Source organism: Cynocephalus volans, chromosome 7 (assembly GCF_027409185.1).
Source record: "Cynocephalus volans isolate mCynVol1 chromosome 7, mCynVol1.pri, whole genome shotgun sequence".
Classification (NCBI taxonomy): domain Eukaryota; kingdom Metazoa; phylum Chordata; class Mammalia; order Dermoptera; family Cynocephalidae; genus Cynocephalus; species Cynocephalus volans.
Window position 1 is genome coordinate 80,551,635 of NC_084466.1, and position 18,747 is coordinate 80,570,381.

Consider the following 18,747-nt stretch of genomic DNA (forward strand, 5'->3'; position numbering starts at 1 on the left):
TCACTCAGCGCGTCAGCCCAGGCACCGGCACACGCGAAAGGGGCGCGCCGCTGGGCGCTGTCACTAATTCCATGTGCTTCCCTCGGCTACCTTATTTCTCCTAATAACTTCAGGAATCCAGGAGCCAGAGAAATGAGCGGAGGAAGACAGCAGAGCGGCAGCGTGGGGATTCTGCAGCCGGAGGCGAGCGGGCGGGAGCGAGGAAGGGAGGGGACAGGCGGGAGGGAGGGTCACTTTGCCACTGGAATCCTCAGAGTGAGGCACATCAATAGTCGCATAACAACGGAGCGATGGCCAAAGCCTCCTCCCGAGGAGGACAGCCAGGCCGCTCCCAGCCCGCCCCGCTGGGGATGCGCCTCTGCACCACGCAGACACGCCTGGAGAGGACGCAGGGGACGCACAGAAGCAGAGCCCGGGCTTCCAGGGACACCGGCCTGAGGACCGCAGAAGGGCTGAGAGGCTCGGCTCGGCTCAAATCCTGGCTTTCTGGTTTTCTGAGAAGTCAAAATATTTATAAACGCGATGGACATGGCCTCTCCTCCCATGGAACCCCTCCAGAGGTATTTGTTGTCCATGGGGACCACCAAGTGCTCATTTCCAAATTTGCATGCCACGAACCATTTTTTGCCTTATTTGATGAAATCTTCGTATTTGAAATATACGTGTGAAATGGCTTGCCCGGGCTGACATACACAAATCATTCAAGTGGCTTAAGTTGTTAAAACTGGGGTGTGGGGCGGGTATTTCTCCTAGGCAGATTGGCATAAAGCTTTGAAGGACTTGATCACATTTTTAGGCAATCTATAATTTTTCAAATAGTTAAAAATTCAAAAGGGAAGGGGACAGGGAGCAAAAGTTTTCTTCAAGAAAGACTTGTTATTTAAAAATATATTTAAGAACTGGCTGGTTAGCTCAGTTGGTTAGAGGACAGCCTTACAACACTGAGGTCACAGGTTTGGACTCCTGTGCTGGCAGCCACCAAAAAAAAAAAAAAAAGAAAAGAAAAGAAAAAGAAATATATTTAAAAAAATAAAAATATATTTATGTAATCCTGAAAGTAAAAGATGCAAATTTTTACAAGATTAACTTTATGTGTCCTGATACCTCAGAGGAGAAATCCTGAAATTTATCATCTTCAGAAATAACCATTATATTTTCATCCACTAAATTTGCCTACGGTTACAAGCAGACAATAGTTATTAAAATCAGGTGATTTTAATAGCTTAAGTGAAAATTTCCAAGCAGATTTTAAGTATTAGAGGCTATTTAGAGTTGCTTGTAGAGAAAACAAGAATATTTGGTGATCAAATAGGAACAGACTGGGATGTTTGCCCTAAACTTGAAAGGATAAACTCAAATCTTTCTTTAAGCTAACAAGTATGTTACCATAGTCCTGTAGGAAGGCGACTTGGCTGTACCTATCAAAATACTAAATATACATACATTTTGACCTAACATCTCCACTTTTATTCTACAATAATACATAAATATGCAAGCATGTATGCATAAGGATTTCAATCCAGCATCATTTGTAACAGCATAAATATGGAATATACCCTAGATTTCTAACATGTTTCCATTGTATGGAAAGGTGATACATTGTTGAGTGAGAAGGAAAACCTCTATAAATAAAACAAACATATACTTGTGCATGTTTGGAATAATGTTTTGGGAAGATACACACTGTTCATGTAGAAGCAGCCTACCCCTACAGAATGGGAAATAGGTGAGGGAGCAAATTTCTATTTTTTACCCTCTTGCTAGCATGTTTTTATTTTTATTGTTTTAAAACAAAGTGTACCAGGGTAAAGGCAGGACCCCCGTCTGGGCTTTGTGCTGTCGGGAGGTGCAGAGCTGCGTCTCTCTAATACAGGCTTATGCTCCCAGGCAGAGAGCTTGGGCAGACCTCTCAAAGGGAGAGAAGCTCACAGTACCTTGAGCTTGAACCTGGGCTGACAGCTGTTCCTGGGACTTTGGTAACCTTGGGAGAAAAACTTTATGCTGCAAGAAGCAGTGGCTTGGTATATCAGCATTATTCATTATAGCCAAAAGGAAGCAACCCAAGTGTTCACTGATAGATGAGTGGATGAACAAAATGTAGTATATACATACAGTGGAATATTATTCAGCCTTAAAAAGGATGGAAAATTTGACGCATGCTACATGGGTGAACCTGGAAGACATTATGCTAAGGCAAACACAATCTATTCACAAAAAGGACAAATACTATATGATTTCACTTATATGAGGCACTTATAGAGACGGAGAATAGAATGGCAGTTGTCATGGGTGGAGGGAGGGGAGAGCAGGGAGTTACTTAATGGAACAGAGTTTCACTTTTACAAGATGAAAAGAGTTCTGGAAATTGCACAATATTATGTGAATGTACTTAATGCTGTTGAACTGTACATTCAAACATAGTTAAGATGATAAATTTTCTGTGTATTTTAACACAATTTTTTAAAAAAATGTAGTAGCTTGAACTCACCTGGAGGCAAACAGTCCCAGCACACAGAGATGGGTCGAGTCAAGATAGAGCAAAGCCCCTGGCAGAAAGAGCCAAGGGGTGTGGGGAGGCCACGTCAAGCTAAACCTCTCCCCACAGTGAGAGATTTTGCTTTCTTTGGGTAGAGTTGTCTTCCAGCAGATGGTCTACCTTAGGGAACCATTTCTTTCTAAATTAGGATTTTTTTCTTTCCTTTTTTTTTTGGCTGGGGGGTAGAGGAATCGAGCCTTGACCTTGTTGTGTGACCAGCACGGTGCTCTAGCACCACGCTTTAACCAACTCAGCAACCCAAACTCTTTCTAAATTAGGATTTAGATTGCACTGTACTAGAAAATTACTGCCTGTTCTTGGGAGATGTACTAGAGCTCTTGCTTATGATTCTGTCCGAGGTTAGAGTGAGACTGGAGAATCCACACAAAGAAAGTGGAAGTTCAGCTTCTCTCTTGTGCACAGAGGGCACTAAAGGGCACGGCACTGAGATAGGTCCAGTCCATTCTATATGGCCTTGCTGAAATGGCGCACATGGTATGATCTCAGTGCACATAACCCAGATTTTGAGAAATGTACCATTGTACTAGAATTGTGTGGGGTTTTTTTACATGTTATAAATATTACATACTAAAAAATAGAGATAAAGAATCATTATATAACCACTTCCAGTTTCAACAATTATCAAGACTTTGGCACATTCATCTTTTCTATTCCTTTTTTACTTTTTCTTCATGCACCCATTTGCCAGATTCAGCAACTATCAGCACTTTGTTACTTTAATGTCACTTGTCCCTTTTCTTTCTCTCTTTGTCCCTTGTTAAAGTATTTCAAAGCAAAGCCCTATATACTTCAGTATGCATTGCTAAAACATATTTTCCTACATAAGCACAATGCCATTAAAACACTGAACAAAATTGACAATATTTCCTTGGCATCTAATACTGAGCTCATAATAAAATTTTGCTGATTTCTAAAAACGTTTTCTTCTTTCACAGTTTGTTTGAATCAGGACTCAAACTAGGTCCACATACTACATTAGGTTTGAAGTCTCTTGGGTCTCTTATGGACAGCAATCCTCACGCCTCCCCCTTCCTCCTCCATGTTGTTGACTTGTTCAGAAACTGGGTCAGCTGCTGTGTACAATGTCCTACATGCTGGATTTGCCTCTTTGCTTCCTTGTAATGTCATTTCACTTGTTCCTACATCTTTGTAAGTGAAATTAAGCTCTTGAGTCTGGGTTTGACTCAGGTTCAATTTGGGGGGCAGGGGTAAGGATATCTCAGGTGCGATGCTGTGGGCATCGCATCTCATTCTAACAGGAAGTACACAATGTCCGTGTGTTCCACTTTTAGTGAGCTATCATGGATAAGGGGTGTGATGGCCTCATCTCGTCCACTGTGAAGTTCCCCATCAACCTTTCATCTAATGTTTCATCGGTTCATAATTATTACCCGAATCGATTATTTCATTGAGAGCTGCAACGTGAGGTTCCATTGCTTTTGTCTTTTTGCATTTATTAGCAGGAATTTTTATATAAAAAAAGGATTTTTTTCCTTCATCAACTAGGTCGATTTCAATTTCCTGCAATAACAGTTTACACAGGAAAGATAGGACAAACAGTTAATTCTTCCCTTCTAAGTGCCAATTTTCTAAATAAAGCTTGGTGTTAAAATGGTCCCCAATGAGGTTGTTGTTGAGGTTGTTTGCTTACTCTCACTTTTTCAAAACATCATTATAAATTATAAACTCATGTTTTTATTTTAATATATACAACGTGTTTTAGTTGATTGCATTTATTATCCCTTTTAGATGCTCAGTGTGTCCCATCTTTGGTTTATGGAAGCCCCTTCTTGTTGGCTCCTTTGTTTTTTTGACACAATTCATTAGTCTACCTTCCTTGTTTTCTGACACAACAGGAAAGGCTCATCTTATGCATTTCCTGCTCTAGATCTGGAATCATCCCTCTTTTCCAGGAGGCTTGGTTCCTTCTAGTTGGGAATGGTGATTAGATAACCACAAACATGGGCACTGATGTTGTGTTTTGAAAGCTACCAGGAGTGAGACTTCCCTTGAAGGAAGTGATCCTTCCCACAGACAAATGTCCTGGGAAGTCCGTGAAGAAACCAGGATGGGGCCTTGGGCTGGGGTGAGAAGGAAACAGCTCTTTCTCCTGGGGCCTGGATTCCAGGTAGAGAAACAATGCTGAATAACACTTATTTTGAGGGAGATAAACTGGCCCTATAACATGGTGGAAAGCTAAGGGCCAAGCAGGGAGGTACTCTCCAAATAAAATTTCTCCAGGGAGTCCCCAGAATATTTGGATTCCTGAAAAAAGACTAAACTTCTTGAAGGCAAACAGAATGGGGGTTTACACTGTCGTGATCTGGCATAAAAGGAAACTATGACCTCGCAGCCTCATGAAATTAGGAACATTTTGGCTCCCAATATTTAAAAAAGTTTGGGCTGGCTGGTTAGCTCAGTTGGTTAGAGCATGACCAACTTGCTGATAACACCAAGGTCCAGGGTTTGATCCTTTTGCCAGCCACACACACAAGAAAAGTTTGAGATGATTTTTATTCCTGGCATATTTTCTTGCATTGAAGTAGGAGCATTTAGAAAAGTCATAAGAAAGTGTAATGATGTATCTCATCAGAGGAAACTTTACGAACACTCTGTGTTTTGGAGCAATAACTAATGATGAGCATTGACTGACAGACTGCTGACCAGGCAACTGTCATGCAACTCTCACAGACCTGTGTAAAACAAGCACTATTATCATCTCCATTTTACGGATAAGCATACTGAGGCTCAGAGACTGCACAACCTGTTGGCTGTACATCAAGCTAGGAAGTGATAGATGGGGCCTGAACTCAGGTCTGACTCTTTCTTAATTGCACTGTAGTCATTGAGACTTCTGTCTGTAAGTCCTATAGAATTGTAAGCTATGTTACAACACATGGGTCTGAGCATGTGAAAGTGTAAAAGGAAACATAGGTATGGCATTGCCCCACATTTTCATTTTTTTTTTAAAGTACATGTACAAACAAATATACAAACAGCTTTAAACTGACATAGTAGAAACTACATGCATAAGTCAGTGTTAAAATGCTCAATGTTATTATTTCTGTTTCATTTTCCTTAAACTTGGAACTCTTTACACATCCCCTGCCCTCACTCAATCCAGTCAGACTAAAGTCTCCTCAGCTCAAACTTGGCTCCCCAATCCCAGTCAGTGCCACCTCACCCCCTCCAGGGCCACTGCCTGATCCTCCCATTTGTAGCAAATTTTCTCCTTCTCTGTGATTTCATATCATTCTGCAGCTCTTGCACCATGATGTCTTGCTTATATGAGTACTTTCCCTGGTATCACAGCACCCTTGCTATGCCTCGCTCACATTCACACTCACACACTGGCCTTGAGAACAGGTCTCGGTGACCATTTCCTGAGGTGATGCAGGATGGGACCTCAGGGAGTAAATCCAAATAAAGATGGTTTCCTAGGAGAGGCATTTTGGTGTTTTATGCAGTTTGTGAGCTGATAAAGATTGAATTGTGCCCCCCAAGTTTTATATATCAGAAGCTTGATCCCCACGATGACTGTTGGGAGGGTAGGAAATTCTATTATGGTAATTGAAAGGTGGGACCTTGGTGGAGATTAGATTTTAGGACCATGCCATAGTGCATGGATGAATAATGGTGGTCAGGGGCGGGGTCCAGGAGAGCACTTGAGAGTCTCTCTCTCTCTCTCTGCTCTGCCATTCTGCCACGTGAGACCCCTGCATTACTGCCAAGGAAGACCCTCACCAGATGTGTTCCCTGGACTTTGGACTTCCCAGCCTCTGAAACTGTAAGTGATAAATTTCATTTTCTTACAAATTACCCAGTTCCAGTAATTTTGTGATAAACAACAGAAACGGACTGATATATGAACCTTGCTACTATTTGCAGGAGGTCAACAATATAAAAATGGTACCTTTGTTTTACTGTTTATTTAAAAAGAAAACCATGAAAAATGATCATGAACAGTCTCTTATGGATTTTCAAAGCAACCAGCTGTTTACTTAGGTTCCTCTGTCCATGTCCGTCCTTTTCCAATGCATCTAAAATATGAGAAAAAATACTATTATTTTTGCTAATACATAGTATTTTTGCTTTTACCAAGCATAATCCATCTTGAGATTTTTAGTGAGGTAAGAATGGACTGGAAAGGGAGAACACAAAACAGAAATCTTTGAACTGGAAATGACTGGTGGTTATGATCATCGCATGGAGACAATAAGTGCTCTGAAACACCTTTGATATAATAATCAGGATTTTAAAAAATCGAGAGGAAAAAGAAGAAACTAATGACATAGGTGCTTTTGTTCTTAGATATGCTCTGAGAGTCTTGTCAAAAGAGAACTAAAGAAATGTCACTTTTCTATAATACCTAAGTGGGAAAATTACTACCAATGTTAAGATAATCTTTTTTCTTTTTCTAGTCTGTTAGTCTTTGACAGTAGCGTTATTTTTTCCCTTTTAAGTCAGTGACTAGGAAGATTCCAAGACAGGTATCCTCCTTAAGTTTCTGCATTATATTCAGGAGAGTTGACTACTCTCATTAGAGAACTGAAATTCAAAATTATCTTTACTAGCTGGATAAATAGATTGTACAAGATTGGACAACTGATAGGTGGAATCAGATATAATGATAGGGAGCAGTTAGCAAAGCCCAAATGCATTTGTCTATTTGACATGTATTAGATGATCCTAGTAAACCATAAGCTGAATATCAATCAACAACGTGACAGCTATTACAAAGAAAGAACAAAAGAGAGAAAAAGAGCAGTTACAACACAGAGGTCAGATGATTTCAATTTGAATCTCAGTTGGGTGACTTTGGGTAGGCCACTTACTCTCTGTTTCCCCTCTATAAGATATAGATAAAATTATCTACCACATAAGGTTTCTAGAATTGGCTCTCAAATTTGATCATATCTAAAGATGCTAATGACTCTATTTCCAGTAGTAATAAGAGCATTGATAGTCCCTGCTGTGATCTGGCAATAGGCACATGCAAAATATCTGCAATGAATAATTCCTAATCAACCACTTATAAGAAGCAAGGAGCTGGGTGACCCTGTATACGATATCTTTAAATATTTTTGGGACATCAATGAAATGATGTTGGCTGGTTGCTTCTCATATTACTGGACAAAGTGATACAAAAAAACAATGAGCTTAGGGAGTCAAATTCCCAGCTCAAGTGTCACATAAATAACCTAAGAGCATCCATGTATGCCCTGAAGGAAACCCTTATTCTTATCCCCTGTAGATCAGGACTGAAATAACTAAAAATCAAATGCAAAATCTCATCCTATGACTGGCTGAATGACAACACAAGTTGAACTTCCAGACTTGTAGGGTGTCTACTATTAAAGAGACAGTGTTGCTCACAAAAGAATGGAATGGAGACATGTGGGAAGACCCTGATGAAACTGGGGATGTTAAGCCCCCAAATGCTGATGAGTCTTTTTTGCCAGTGGGAAGAGCTCTTCCCAGCCCCAGCAGAATTGGTCTCCCCAGCCTCAACAGAAGCAGCCTCCTCAACCCCAGAAGTGGCTATTTTAGTCTGTTTTGTGCTGCTAAGACAATACTTGAGACTGTGTAATTTATAAAAAAACAGAAATTTATTTCCTCACAGTTCTGGAGACTGGAAATTCTAAGATCAAAGCACCAGCGGGTTTGGTTTCTGGTTCCAAGATGTCACCTTGTTGCTGTGTCCTCCAGAGAGGAGGAACACTGTCCTCACATGGCCAAAGAGAAAAGAGAGCAAATCCACTTCCACAAGCCCTTTTTATAGTGGCATTAATTCATTTAAACACCTCTTGAAAGGCCCCACCTCTCAACACTGTTGCATTGGGGATTAAGTTTCCAACACATGAATTTTGGGGGACACATTCAGGCCATAGCAGCAGCCTTCCCACCAGCAGCAGTATCAGCCTTTCCACCTCCTGCCTTTCCACCTCCATTCTGAGGGGATTAATCCTGCATTACCTAAGAAAACTGTAGTGCCCTCCCCTGAGGCAGCTGCCATGCAAAACAATGCTGACTTTCCTCAGGATCCACCCCCACCAACCCGCTTTACTTCTAGATCTATAACTAGACTCAAGTCCCTAAGGGAGAGATACAATGTGTGACCCATGACAAGGCACATTATACTCCAAAAGAACTACTTGCTTTTTCTAATGTATACAGACAGAAGTCTGAGGAACACGTGTGGAATGGTTACTAAAGGTGTGGATAATGATGGAAAAAACATAAAGTTGGATCAGGCTGAATTTATTGACATGGGCTCCCTAAGCAGAGATTCTGCATTTAATGCCATAGGTTGGGGAGTTAGAAAGAGCTCTCACAATTTGTTTGGTTGGCTAAAACATGGGCCAAACTAAAATAACATTGAGATGCCATTTCTTACCTATTGGGCAGTCTAAAATAAAAAGTATGACAGCACATTTGATTGGCAAGGCTTTGGAGACAGTCGCTCTCATACACAGCTGGTAGAAACGTAAACTGGTGCAAGTCATTTGTAGGGGAATTTGGCAAAACCTAACAAAACTATATATGTACTTACTTTTTGACCTAGAGATCACACATCTAGGATTTTACTATGAAGACACGTCTCTAATAATGCACGAGGTTGTTCATTATAACATCGTTTGTCAATTCCAAAATATTAAAAACCAGCCTAAATGCCCAGACGTAGGAGAATGGTTCCACAAATTATGGTACATTCACACAGTGAAGTACTATGGTTATGGGGGGAAAAAAAGGAATGAAGAAAATCTCTATGAACTTATTTGGCATGATTTCCAGAATATATTGTTAAGTGACAAAAGCAAGGTGCAAAAAAAAAAAAAAAAAAAAAAAAAAATTCTATACCATAGTATGTGATCTTCCATGAAAGAAAGACCACAAGGAAACAAGTATGTATCTTCTTCTTTGCATAGGAAAGATAAACCAGCTAATCCTGCCACTACAAGGTGGTAGGTGGGAATGAAATAGAAATAATAGGAAATGGGAACAGGATGAAAGGGATGAGGGGAGAGTGCCACTTCTGAGTGGACCTTTCTGTGTAATCCTGTGTGTCAGAACCATGTCAATATATCACACGCTCATAAAAGTAAAGAAATAATTAAAATCAACCTGGCTGCAGGGGGACTCAAAAAGGGAATACAAACAATAAACAATTTATTTTTTAAAAACAAATGAATGACATAATCACACTGAAGCAAATAGGGAAGAAAAAATCTAACCTAAGTAACTCTAGAAAATAGTATCTTGACTGAAGTATACTATTATAAGGCTAAAGACAAAAAGAACCATACACAAGTGGGTGAGCAATCAAAACTACTTGTGTTTATTACAGAATAGAGCAAAAACATAGATATATTGTGGATAATGGCAGCCACGTTGCTGAGTGTTGGAGAAAGGCATTACAAATAAGCATAGAGGGCAGGTTAGAATAAACTCTATAGTGTTGGACTGGAATCGGAGGTCTGAGGATGAACTCATGTTTTTAGTATATACACAGTAGACAGATATACAAGTGAAGAAAATTGGTAAATGACATAGATTGCATTGTGCACTAGTGGGAAAAGCACAAACTATTCACAATAAATGGGGCTGGGACAAATGGTTGTCCATACAAAAACAAATAAAAGTGATGACCTACCTCATACCATAACAAAAACTAATTTCAATTGTTTTAAAGGCTTAAATGTGAAATTTAAAATGTTAAAACATTAGAAAAGATTACAACAAAATATCATATGCCCTTTTGTGAGAGAAAGTCTTTTTAAAATAAAACCCTCCAAATCACAAGCAACAAAGAAAAATAATTATAAATTTGACTCCCATTAAAATTAAAAATTTGGTTCTTCAAAAGACACTGAAAATAAAGTGAAAACCAGGTCATAAACTGGAAGATAATTATTGTAACACATATAGTCCACAAATGATTAGTATCCAGAACACGTGAAAATTATTTCTAATTGGTAAGAAAAAGACAAATATAAGGGTACTTCAAAAAAGTCATGGAAAGATGTGTACTATCTTTTAATTACATTTTTCCATGAACTTTTTGAAGTACCCTTGTAACACAATAAAGGGCTAATATACCTAACATGTAAGGAACACTTCAAAACTGCAAACCGAGAACCAAAAACCCAACAGAAACCTGAAAAATCAACATTTTACAAAAATCATGAAGGAATAAAAGGATATGCACAAGCAATTCTTAGAAGAGGAAACTTAAGTGACCCATAAATATACAAAAAGATACTCAATTATTAAATAGCAATTAGTGAATGCAAAGAAAAGCCACAATGAGATACCAGTTCATGCCAACAAACTGGCAAAAATTAAAGTCTGATAATATTTCTGTTGGTTAGGATGTGTAATAAAGGGTATATTCATACCTAGCTGGTAGAAGTATAAATTAGTACAATCACTTTGGAAAACAATGTGGCAATATAAGAAAATTGAAGATATATGCACACTTTAACTCAGCAATTACATTTCTAAATATATACCTTAGAAACTTTTGCACAAGTGTACATTTTGACATGTTTAAGAATGTTTAGTTCATTTTTAATAGTGAAAAACACACACAATCGAAATGTCTCAATTAAATACTGGCTACCGAAATTATAGTACTGTCATACAGTGGAATTCCATACAGCAGGGAACACGGATGAATTAGATCTAAACGTATGAATATGGAAACATCTCAAAAACATAAGTTTGTAGGTAGGATGATATATACAGTATGATATTTATATAGATCAAAACATATGTAAAAAACAATGCTTTTTTATGTTGTAAATATTTATATGGTAAAAATATAAAAACGTTCTTGGGAATTGCAATAGCCAGCCTTCACAATGGCCCTAAATGAGTCCCACCTTCTGGAATTCATACCACTATATAGTCCCGTCCCACATGTATTAGGGTTGGTCTGTGTCATCAATAGTATATAGCAGACATGATGGCATGTTATTTCCAAGTTAGGTTATAAAAGACCATGACTTTCATGCCTAGCATCCTATTCTTAATCTCTATCTGATCTGTTGCTGTGGGGTGGGGAAAACAAGTAGACATGTTGTAGCAGCCCTAGTGAAAGGCCCATGTGGGAAAGAACTGAGGCCTATTGGCTGGATCCAAGGTCTGCTAACGTGTGAGGGAGCAGGGGAGAGAATTCTCTAGCCCCATGGCAGCCTTGACGTGACTGCAGCTTCATGCAACCTTGCGAGAGACTCAGCCAGAACCACCAGCTTCTACCAGATAAGTCTTTCCTAGGTACGCGACCTTCAGAAACTGTGTGAGATAATAAATGTTTGTTTTTAAGCTGCTGCATTTGGGGGTAATTTGCTATGCAACAACAGATAACTCACACAGGGTAGGTTTCTCCTTGGGAAAGACGGTCATAAGATTGTGGAGAGGTACATAGGAGGCTTTGCCTACATCTGAAATATCTTATATTAAGAATAAAATATCTAAAGAAAATATGGCAAGATATTAAGGTTTACTAAACTTAGATAATTAGCACACGTTCATCATCACATAATTCTTTATACTTTTCTGCATGTCTGGAATATTTCACACACAGAAGACCACTGCTTGCAAGTGTCGCACCTTGCTGGTAGCAAGAGGTTCCCCGTGGCCGCAGCAAACCTGCAGTGGCAATTCTGCTCACTTACTGCTACATATGTCAGTTCTCTTCAGCAAGGATGCATAAGTCACTTGCACTCAGCAGGATTAAAATATAGAACTTAGGAAGTCAAGTTTTTTGAGTGAGCTGGCCTATGTAATTTGGTTTCCGTTACAATAAATGAGAAACAGTATTGAACCTGATATTTTATTTAAACAAATATGATGCTTATAAACTTTCAAAAAACCCTCATGTTTTAGATAATAAAGAAGTCAAGATCAGGTTGTCCATATGATTTAAAGCTGAAAAATGTTGCATAGGTTCTAGTAAAATGATTTAATTAAGAAGTAAATCAAAATGCATAAGCCACAGCTATTAACGTGGTTATAAGTGCTGATTACTCAAGTGAAATTAACTAGTCACAAATTTCCCAAGAACACTAAGTTACTCCCCAGCAGCAGAAGAACAGGTGATTTTACTCGTATATTGAACACATGCTGGACTGTTTTCTTTTCCTGAACATTAGGAAAACAACTGACAGTTTACTGGGCAGTGTCTAAAAAGAAGATCAGGAACACTTTACTTCCACAATCAATATAGGAATTATGACCTCAAGAGGAGGAGAGACCTATGGAGTGCATGAAGACGGGAGACGCCACAATGAGAGAAAGAAAAAACCACTCCAACCATTTCAAATCTTGGCTGTTTCCAGGCTGGAGCCACTGAGTGCACGGAGCAGGAGACACAGCTGTGCCCTTCAGATGAAGTTGCTTGGAGGCAGCAGGAAAGAAGAGGGCCTTGGTGGCCCCTGGGCCAGCAAGACCACTAATAGGGTTCCCATGGACCCACACAGGAGCGAGGAGCCAGAACAACTGAAAAAAAGAAGCCACTCAGAGGCCGGTGAGTCATCGCAAGGGACTGAAGCACAGCCTGTCCCATGGGAAGTGTTTGCAGCATGGGCAGTGGGGAAGATGGGCCCACCAGGGGGATACTGGGGCACAGCAAGGACAGCTGATCTGTCCTCCAATCAGTGTAAGACCACTCAGAGGAGACTGGTCAGGAATGCAGAATTGCATGGGGTGCAGTTTGATGAAAAGACTCAGGCCGTGACCAGAATTTCTACACAACACAGGTGCTCTGGATCTCACGAGAGCCAGAAGTACCTATAAAGTGAACCATCAAAACCTGAGCTGCACAAAAAGCCTTCCCTAGAGAATCAGCAGCAAAGCAGCAATCTAGCTCAACCACAGAGCTCAAGTGCTGGTCCCCACAGGAAGTTCCCCCATTTTAGAAGTAAGCAAAGGACAGCAAATTAGTTCCAGTGCAGAGTTTAAGTGGGGAGAACAGCAAATAATCCAACACAAAACTGAAAGAAAAATCAAAGTACCCACAACCAGAGACAAAGTTTGATATTAACTAGTAAAAGTCTCATTTCACCAAAGAACACCTATAACACCTAGAAGGACCAGAAGTCCCCTGGGCTACCAAGCCGGAAAGCGGGTAGGGCCAGGGGCCTCAGCCATGCCCCCTGACACTGGCAACCAATACCAAGGATGGGGGCCTTGGCCTCAGCCGTACCCCCCAAAATGCACAACCATCCCAGCAATGACCATCAAGCTGCCACAGGAAGTGCCCCACCCTGGGCTGTCCCAATTCAGGGCAGTGGGGGTCCAAGGGCCTCGGCCACGTGCCCCCAACACATGCAACCAGCCCAGTGATGACCACCGAGCTGTTGCAAGAAGGGTCCTGGGCTCCCAAGCTGTGGTCATGGGGGATGAGGTCTTTTACTACACCCCTGTGACATCTGCACCCAGGCCAGCAATGACCAATTCACCCTGGTCTCCCCTGTGGGAATGAGGGGGATGCCACAGGCCTCAATCCCACCCCTCCTCCTCCCTCCTTCTTTTAGCCCATTTCCTTCCCCTTTCTCCTCTCCCCCTCCCTCCCAACTGCTCCACAACATCATAGAATGTAAAAAAAAAAAAAAAAAAAAAAATTTAATATAAATAAATAAATAAATAAATAAAAGGAATCGTGACCTCTCATTTAGAGTAACATAAGGATTCCAGGAGAACAGCCTTTCAGGAAGGGCAGAAGGAAACTTTCCTGATTATTAGAAGTTTAGCTTAAAAGCACTTTGAACCCATCTTTGTTTTGGTGATTGACTACCACTTTTGTCTTGTCTACTTTGTTTTGTCAAGAGACCAAGCCCTCAAGGATAAGGAATGCATATCTTTCCTCTACCCAACTTTTATCCCTTCCTCATTCTGTTTATAATCTAGGTTTAAACTCTAGAGATGGTTCAGGAAGGCTGTTGCTTGCTGCACAGGGGTGACTCAGGTTCTAGTAGAGAATTTAATCTACTGTTAGGTGGCCTCAGTTTGGGGGGAAAATGCCATGAAAGCCACCTGTGGCTCTAAGAGCAAAGCTAAAATAGCATTTCTGTGGAGAGAGATGAGGGTGGAGAGGCATGCAGGGGATACATAATGGTCTTGAATCTCAAATCAAGGAGAATGCCCCTTATTTTTTTGACTCCCTTAACCTGGAGAGCTGCTGGAAGGTTTTTAATAGGGAAGGGACATGGTCAGATTGGTGTTTTAGGTAGCTCCCCTGTGAAGCAATCAAGACATGACATTTGGTGTAGTAGATAGAATACAGACGGAGTGGCCTGGAAGGAGAAATATATATAAGTATGTAAAGATGAGAAAAAAATTGGAGAGGAAATAAAGCAAGGAGGGTGTATTATGGTTCTCCAGAGAAATAGAACCAATAGAATTTTAAAATACGATACAATCCTATTGATTCTGTTTCTCTGGAGGACACACAGATGTATACATAAAATAAGGAATAAGTTCACATAATTATGGAGGCTGAGAAGTCCTAAGATCTGTAGTCAGCAAGCTTCAGAACGAGGAAAGCTGATGGTGTAGCAGCAGTCCAAAAACAGGCATGCTCAAGACCCAGGAAGAACCAATGTTTCAGTTTGAGCTTGAAGGCAGGAAAGAATCAAAGTTCTAGCTCACAAGCAGTCAACCGGAGGGAATTCTCTCTTACTCAGCCTTTTTGTTCTGTTCAGGCCTTCAACTGATTGGATGAGGCCCACCCACATTAGGGAGGCAATGTTTGAGTCATCTACCATTTCAAATGTCACCTACCAATTCAAATGTTAATCTCACAAAGAAACACCCTCACAGACAGAAGCAGCAGCACATGGAGACCTCAGCAACTGCAGGCAACCCCCATCTGGCATGGCAGAAGCATGCAGAACCTCAGCAGCCATGGGTAGCCCCCACCTGACAGACAGCAGGAGCACATGTGACCTCAGGAGCTGAGGGTAGACCCTGCCACTGCTGCAGACACTGCTGCCAAGTGGGTGGTCTGCCACAGCCACTGCCACTGCCACAGCCACTGCTGCTGCAAGGGCTGCTCACCATCACAGCAGCAGCCACTGCCTCCATGCAGACAGCCCACCAACCACTTCACTGCATTGACATGAGGCAAGTCACCAGCAGAGCCTGGGGAAAGAGGTAAGCAAGCACAGACCCATGACCTAGTGGCCCAACCCACAGGGGCAACTACACTGCCACACATGGTAGTACACCTGGGGATGGATGGTACATGCACAGCCCATGCAACTGCCCTGATCCAGGGAAAGATATACGTCGACCCCCTGGGAGTGCAGATACCCAAGATACCCAAATAGACCAAGGAAGAAAACTCCTATTCATCCTCAACCTATCCTCCAACTGGAGGAAGCAAGGACCCAGGAGGAGCTTCTGCCTGTAGGAAAGAGGAAAGAGAAACACTGCTCAAGGTCACCCTTTCAAACTGAGGAGCTCCAGTATACCCCAGTGCAACCATCAGGGTCATAGGATGCTAGCTGGTATGCCAACAAGCCTGCCCAAAGTCACCCACCCCAGCCAAAGAGGGACAGGGCACCCAAGCACTTCTCCCAAGAACTCAAGAGCTCACCCATGTCCTTGATGACCCAACACAGTGTCAGCAAGGAATCACTAAGTGCTCCAGTACCTAGCCAGGGAGGCACTCACACGCAAATCCTTCAGGACCCACATGAAGTCTACACTACTGCATCTACCTGGAACCAATACTAAAACACCCTATTCAATGGTCAATATAAAACACATCTACAGGAATAAGTCTCTCTACTCAAAGCCCACTCCAAAATAATGAAAGAAGCAACTGCTCTACTAGATGACCAGACATAAACATAGAGATACTAGAAATTCAAAAAGCCAAGAAAATATGACACCACCAAAGCAATACAATAATTCTCCATACCAGACTCCATACAGTAGGAAACCTCTGAAATGACTAGAAAGGAATTTGAACCAACAATCTTAAGGAAACTCAATGACATACAAGAAGATTCAGTTAGAAGACACAACAAAATGAGAAAAAGTATCCAGGATATAAAGGAGGAAATTTACAAAATGATTAATACCTTAAAAAAGAATGTAGCAGAACTCCTGAAAGTGAAGGATTCCTTCAAAGAAATGAAAAACACAACTAAGAGCTTAAGCATCATGTTAGAGCAAGCAGAAGAAAGATTTTCTGACCCTGAAGATGGTCTTTTTGAAACAACCAAGGTGGACAAAAAAAAAAAAAAAAAAAAGGGAAAAGAAAACCTAAGAAGGCCAGCAGACAACAATAAGCACACAAACATCCAAATCATGGGTGTTCCAGAAGGGGAGGAGAAAGGAAAAAGCATTGAAAACCTATTCAACAAAATAATAAACTTCTCAGGTATAAGGAGAAACAAGGACCTTCAGATCCTTGAGGCTCATACTTTCCCAAACAGATTCAACCCAAAAAGGTCCTCTCCATGACATGTTACAGTAAAACTGGCAAAACAGAAAGACAAATATAGAAACTTAAAAACAGTAAGAGAAAAGCATCAAGTTGCCTATAAGGGAGGCTCCATCAGGATAACAGCAGACTTATCAACAGAAATTAAACAGGCCAGAAGAGAAAGGGATGATATATTAAAAACAGTAAAAGAAAAAAAAAAAATGCCAGCCAAGCATACTATACCCAACAAGGCTATCCTTCAGAAATGAGAGTGAAATAGTGTATTTCTGAGACAAACAAAAACTGCAGGAGTTCAGCATTACATGACCAGTCCTACAAGATATCCTCAAGTAGGTACTGCATCTGGAATCCAAAAAAATGCTAATCACTGCCATGCATACACAGGAAAGAAGAAAACCCACTGGTAGAACAATAATGCAAACAAGAAAGAGAAAGAGACTGTATCTTACCATCTCCAAAAACCAACACACATCAAAGACAAACTATAAAAATTTTTTTAAAAAAGAACAAAAGATACTTAAAACATTCAAATGAAAATTGATAAAATGACAGGAGTAAGACAATACCTTTGAATAACAACCCTAGATGTAAATGGATTAAATTCCCCACTCAAAAGACACAGGCTGATTGAATATATTAAAAAGCTAGATGCAACTATATGCTGTCTTCAAGAGACTCACCTCACCTCTAAAGACAAACACAGACTAATAGTGAAGGGATGGAAAAACATATACCATGCAAATGGACACAAAAATGAGCAAGAGTAGCTATTCTTATATTGGATAAAATAGACATCAAACCAAGAACCATAAAAAGAGGAGCAAAAGGCCATTATATAATGATAAAGGGATCTATCCAGCAAGAAGACATAACACTCATAAATATATATTCACCCAACACCAGAGCACCCAGATATATAAAGCAAACACTATTAGACCTAATGAAAGAGATAGAGCCCACAAAAATAATCATAGAGGACCTGAATACCCCTCTCTCAGCTTGGACAGATCATCCAGGTGAAAAATGAACAGGGAAACACAGGATTTAAACTACATTTTAGACCAATTGGACCTGGAAGATATCTATAGAGCATTTCATCCAACAACTACAAATATACATTCTTCTCATCAGCACATGAAGCATTCTCCAGGAGAGACCACATGTTAGGTTGCAAATCAAGTCTCAACAAATTTTAAAAAACTGAAATCATGTCAAGTATCTTTTCAGACCATGAGGGATTAAAACTAGAAATCCATAACAAGCCAAACTCTGGAAACTATGCAAATACATGGAAATTAACAACATGCTCCTGAGTGACCTATGGGTCAAGAAGAAATTAAACCAGAAATCAAAAAACTTCTGGAAAGTAATGAAAATAAAGACACATCATGTCAAAACCTGTGGGATACTGCAAAAGCAGTACTGAGAGGGAAGTTTATTGAAATAAATTCATGCATCAAAAGAACAGAAAAATCTCAAATAAAAATCTAATGCTACACTTCAAAGAACTAGAAAAACAAGAACAATCCAATCCCAAAATCAGTAGATGGAAAGAAAGAATTAAGGCTAGAGTGGAACTAAATGAAATAGATATCCAAAAAATGATAAAGAAGATCTCTGAAACAAAAAGTTGGTTTTTTGAAAAGACAAAGTAGACAAACCATTAGCCAGGCTAACAACAACACCAAAAAAAAAAAAAAAAAAAAAAAAGAAAAGAAAAGAAAGAACA

The 18,747-nt window shown here is 40.3% G+C and overlaps 1 protein-coding gene across 3 annotated transcripts in view; it reads right to left on the reverse strand.

Moving 5' to 3' along the window:
- The window catches only part of MTUS2 (microtubule associated scaffold protein 2), a 404,860-nt gene that overhangs the window by 63,594 nt on the left and 322,519 nt on the right, over positions 1 to 18,747 (reverse strand). The window lies entirely within an intron of this gene.